This window comes from Staurois parvus, unplaced genomic scaffold (assembly GCF_062004578.1).
Source record: "Staurois parvus isolate SC_StPar_1 unplaced genomic scaffold, SC_StPar_1.0 ptg000420l, whole genome shotgun sequence".
In the NCBI taxonomy this organism is placed as follows: Eukaryota; Metazoa; Chordata; class Amphibia; order Anura; family Ranidae; genus Staurois; species Staurois parvus.
The window spans coordinates 842850-849190 of record NW_028318216.1 but is presented as its reverse complement, the minus strand read 5'-3'; positions in this window follow the sequence as shown (position 1 = coordinate 849190).

Genomic DNA, 6341 nt, shown 5'->3' with positions numbered 1-6341 from the left:
CTGGCTATTTAATGACAGCATTTGCTCTCTTTTTCCTCCACCCTTTTATCATAGCTCAATAGTAGGCTCAGGAGGGCATTGAGAGTACTTGTGATTGTTACATTATGGTTCTCATTCCTAGTCAATGACCTTGTCATTCATGTTGGTTCAAATTATTTAGAGTGCCTTTCCTTTTCATGGAGTGTTTAACTGATGTCCATGTAGCTTTTAGCACCAATATGTTGCTAAAGATGGGGTTGCTGTCCTTAAAACACATATAATGGGCACATGATCACAGTGGTAAGTGGGAAATAAAGGTCATTGGCAATGTGGCTGGAAAGGAATGGATCTCATGTGCAGGACTAGATAGCTGAAGGCATTCATGGATGTCACGCATGGCTGCATCTGTGCATTGGGTACAGACACTGATATTTCAAGTAGAAGCCCTGAGCTATATGAGACATTTTCTCTGCTACACAAACATTTAAACATGTCTGCAGTTTTGTTATATGCGAGTGTCATGTTCAAGACTTACAAATATTCCTCTTTTGTCAAAGTAAAAGTTTTCAGTCTTGCAGAACCTTGGTCACCTTCCTGATTTTCTCTGATTGATGCAGCAAGGCTAGGCAAGAGCAGCCAGGAGCTGGGCAAAGCTGGGGTATTACCTTCCCATACTGCACCAGTGTTGATAATTATTATTACTGATATTTATCTAGCGCTGACAATTTATAGCACTTTATGCAGCACTTTACATACAGTATATACTGTACATGCACATCAGTGATGAAAAATATTGTTCTTAACAAAAACACATATATAATTCATGACCATGCAGCATAGACCAATTTGTCAAGCTTGGACTACATTAAATATTACACCCACAAAATAAAATATTTAAATAAGTTCCACTTACTTGGAGAACACAGACACGGTTCAGTGACAGCATATTAGTGAACTAATGTTAGAAAACTGAAATTCACAGCTTCCAGGAAAGGCTTCATCTCACTTGCCAACAGCTAATTCTTAGCAATATTCACTATACAGCCCTGCCAGCGGCACACAGCCCTTTCACCAAAAACTTCCCTGAGGGTGCATAATGGGACCACGACACTCATGTCAAGATGCAGCAGAGATGTTTTTAGAGGAAAGGCTGTGCACATAGAAATGGGGAAGAAGATAAGTATCTGACAAGGTCGACTGCACTATGGAGGTTAGAGCATTAATTAAAGAATAATTGTTGTAAACAATGTTATACCCATATAATTGTTATCTCTTAAAGGATAAGTTCACGTTTCATAGCATGTTGCCAGGGGCGGACTGACCATTCAGAAACTCGGGTCAGGGTTAGTAAGGGGCCCCATGAGATGCATACAAAAAAGAGGGGTTGTGAAAAAGAAATTTCACAGAAAAAGTGGTTACATCATGGACAGAATGTGATACTCAGAATAATTCCCAAAAATTATGCTTTATTACACAATAATTATAGACAATAGGGTAAATACCCTGGTTCACCATCACCTCAGTATGAGATAATACATACAGACCTAAAATCACATAAAAGCAACATCAAGACCGGTCTTAATATAAATGTGCTGCATAAGCAATACCAGAAACCTGTCTAGTGCATTTGCAGCACCAACACATTGGTTACACCACCAGCAGGGGGTGTGTCAAAAAATTGTACCGTCAGGTATAATACTGTACAGCGCTATGCAATAATGGCTGATAACAGGCACCATATATTAATGAAATTACCCATAACCCAATCAAGGCAATGTGGGTGAAAAAATTGGAAATGTAGATCGCCATGTCGTTGAACTGGTTATCTTTGAATGTTCACGGAATGAACTCCCCGCAAAAATGGGTAAAAATATTTAAGTTTCTCCGGGCTCGTCATGTCGATATTGCTTGTCTGCAGGAAACTCATTTCTCAACTACTTCCGCCCCAAAATATTTTGATGCGCGCTACCCTCAGGTATTTCAGGCTACTGGTCCTACTAAACAAAGGGGAGTTCTTGTTGCTTTTCATAGCAAAACCCCATTTGTCTGTGTGAAGCGTATTGCTGACGCCAGTGGCAGGTATCTTTTATTACAGGGCACGATTCAGGGTATAGATGTCACAATACTGACCTATTACGCTCCCAATGTCAACCCCGGACCCTTTCTATCACATATCTGCTCCCTCCTGGCTGTCCATCAACGGGGTACCCTTTTGATGGTAGGAGATTCCAATTTAGTATTAAATCCCTCCTTAGATAAATATCCGGCAGAGAATTCTAGTTCTTCCGCTTCAGCTAAATCCTTTACCTGTACGTTAAGTACCCATGATCTGGTGGATCTATGGCGTGAATTCTACCCCCGGGGGAAAGACTATACTTACTACTCTCACCCTCATCATTCTCACTCTACAATTGACCATGCTTTTGTATTGCGCAAACATCTCCCTTTGATACGCTCAGTCTCTATCCTCACGGTTCCATGGTCTGATCATGACCCCACTGTGTGGTTTGTCGATCTCTCCTTTGTAAGCCAACCTACTCCTCTTGGATTATGAATGACTCCCTACTTTCGCTAAAGGAGATTCAGGCGGAACTACAGCGTAAATCCCAAGAATACTTTCAGCTAAACGCGGGATCTGTCTCTTCTTCGGTGACGTTGTGGGAAGCTTACAAGGCGGTTCTTAGGGTCCATATTATTCAAATGGCTTTGAGGCGGAGGAGGGATAGACAACATAAACAGTGTCAGTTGGAATCAAAGCTAGCTTCCACGTCTGCCCAATTTAAGCACGTACCGACCCCATTGAACCGTAGATTGCTAGATCAGGCCCGCCTGGAACTGGATCTCTGTTTGACGGATGAGGTTGAGCACTCCTTGCATTGGACACGCCAGAAGTGGTATAGTAAAGCAAATAAACCGGATTCCATGCTAGCACGTAGATTATGCTCTTTTACACATCACCCCAAACTGATCTCTCTACACACTCGTCAGAATGCTCTCACAAGTAACCCAGTAGCGGTATTGGAGGAATTCCGGCATCGACTTGCCAGACTTTATAAGGATCCTACACGAGCTGACCCTCAGTCTATTTCTGACTTTTTATCCCATCTGTCCTTGCCTACCTTGACTCAGGCTCATAAGGACCTGATGGACCGTGATATCCAAATATCGGAAGTTCTGCAATGCATTGCGGACCTGAAGACGGGCAAACACCCAGGCCCAGATGGTTATACGGCTTTATATTACAAGAAATTGGCTGATGTTCTTGCCCCTCACCTTGCCGCTATGTTCAATGCGGTGAAGGGAGGTTCACACTTTTCCCCTGACTCTTTGACCGCTAATGTGGTTATGATCCGAAAACCGGACCGTGATCATTCCTCTGGGGCGAACTATAGGCCAATTTCTCTTATTAACATTGACATGAAAATTCTCACCAAGATCTTAGTCACTCGTTTGAATTCTTTTCTATCTTGTCTGATAAAAAAGGACCAGGTGGGTTTCGTCCCCCACAGACAAGCTGGAGATGCCATCAGACGCATTTTACAATTACAACATTTGGCTCATGTTCGCAAAATTGATATGATGCTCCTATCTCTAGATATCAACAAGGCCTTTTACACTTTGTCCTGGCCTTATCTCATGTCGGTCCTTCACCGTTTTGGATTTGGTACCTCGTTTTTACATTGGATCTCTTCATTATATACGTCCCCTCAAGCAAAACTCAAATATTATGGTTTTGAGTCCTCAACATTCCCGATTGGCAGGGGAACTAGACAAGGGTGCCCACTTTCTCCCATACTATTTTTCTTGGCTTTGGAACCTTTGGCAGAAGCTATTCGTATGCATCCTGATATTAAGAGAATAGATGTAGTTGGTTCTCAGCATAAGTTATCTATGTTTGCTGACGACATATTGTTGTCGATCACGAACCCAGGGGTCACTTTGCCAAATTTACTTGCGGTTCTGGATTCCTTTGCAGCTCTCTCAGGCCTCATTGTCAACCCTGCCAAATCTATGGCTATGTCAATTACCCTCACACCTGGCTACTCTGAAACATTCGTTTCCTTTTCAATGGTATTTAGGAATCAAGCTCACCCCGACTTATGAAGGACTTTACCGGGCTAATTTTCCCGCCATCTTTAATGAACTGACAGAGCTTCTGTCCTCCTGGTCTCATTATCCGCTTTCGTGGTTCGGTAGAATCAATGCGATTCGTATGACTTATCTCCCCAAATTATTGTATGTGCTTCGAGTTCTACCTGTCCCTGTTCCCTCACACATATTGCGTATCCATCAGCGAAAACTCCTGTCTTTCATTTGGGGTTCTTCTCGACCCAGAATTAGTAAACAAATTTTATTTGCTCGTAAGACCGAGGGTGGGTTATCTGTCCCAAACCTTCAGTCTTATTATCTGGCAGCCAATATTGCCCCCTTAGCCCATCTTCATGCATCTCACCACTTTCCCTTGTGGGCTACTGTAGACCTGATGGATTCCCACCCGATACCACTCTCTTCTTTGCAGTGGCTTCCCTCTACTCATCGACCTTCATCCCTTAGTCCGACGCTGACGCTAACGCTTCGTCTTTGGGATTCTATTAAATATTCCGCTGGCCTCATCTCTGCCCACCTACCGTTACTACGTTTGCTACATAATCCATTATTCCCCCAGGGTCGGGATAACCCTGGTGGCAAGCACATGACTTCCATAATGTACATTCAATGCTATCTCCCACTCAAATACTCACCTTTGAAACTCTGCGCTCCTCTCATGATATCCCATTGCGGCAACATTATGGCTATCTTCAAATCCACCACTTCATCAATACGTTAATACAGACTGTGGGAACTTGCTTCAAATGGTAGAGCTCTTCTTGTTAAAGCACACAGCAACTCGCTTCTTTAAGGGCTTTTTTGCCCACTTTTATTTAAAAGAAAAAAAGTTCCATAAACAAAAATGCTTCCCACGCAGGGGTATCCACTAGAGATGAGCGAATTATTCAAAAATTCGATTCGACTGATTCGGCGAATTCGTGAAAAAATTTTGATTCGAGTCGAATATATTCGCTGCGAATTTAACTTATAAAAGGGTGTTTCTAGGCTTCAGAGAGCCTTTATATTAGTGCAGAACACTGTACCTTTAATTTAAATGCCCTTGGAGTCTGCTGGGGAAGAGAAATAATACTGACAGTCAGTATGACATGCAGATGAGTGCCGTCGATCTTAGAATCACCGCACACATCACTCATTTGGGCAGTCACGGGGCCAAAACCAGAGTGTGGAGCCACAGTGTGGCGGTGGAGGCAGCAGCAATGGGAGGCCATACAGCACCCTATGACAAAAATGGAAACCACCAGCAGTGTGAGGAGACCTGAAAGTGGCACATGGCAGAGTGTGGCGATGGAGACAGCAGCAATGGGAGGCCGTACAGGGACCCATGACACACTCTGGACCTGGCAGCAGCATGAGGAGGCGCTACAGGGGCCCATGACAGATTACGGGCCTGGCAGCAGCATGAGGAGTTGGTACGGGGGCCCATGGCAGATTACGGGCCTGGCAGCAGCAATGGGAGGCCGTACAGGGACCCATCACACACTCTGGACCTGGCAGCAGCATGAGGAGGCGGTACAGGGGCCCATGACAGATTACGGGCCTGGCAGCAGCATGAGGAGTCGGTACAGGGGCCCATGACACACTCTGGACCTGGCAGCAGCATGAGGAGGCGATACAGGGGCGCATGACAGATTACGAGCCTGGCAGCAGCAACTTGGACAGGAGGACGTTCAGCTTCTGCACCGTCGGGTGCGTGCTCGCAAACTGTTGTCTCTTGGAAACGGATTCCAAGAAAGACTGCTGACGGAATCCGTGAAGAGGAGTAGCAGGAGAAGGAGCATCTGAACGAGCGGAATATGCCAACAAGCGACAACAGGGGCCCATGACAGATTACGGGCCTGGCAGCAGCATGAGGAGTCGGTACGGGGGCCCATGGCAGATTACGGGCCTGGCAGCAGCAATGGGAGGCCCGTAATCTGCCAGCACCCTATGACAAAAAATGGAACACACCAACAGTGTGTGAGGAGACCTGAAAGTGGCACATGGCAGAGTGTGGCGATGGAGACAGCAGCAATGGGAGGCCGTACAGGGACCCATGAGAGACTCTGGACCTGGCAGCAGCATGAGGAGGCGGTACAGGGGCCCATGGCAGATTAGGGGCCTGGCAGCAGCTATGGGAGGCCCGTAATCTGCCAGCACCCTATGACAAAAAATGGAACACACCAGCAGTGTGAGGAGACCTGAAAGTGGCACATGGCAGAGTGTGGCGATGGAGACAGCAGCAATGGGAGGCCGTACAGGGACCCATGAGAGAC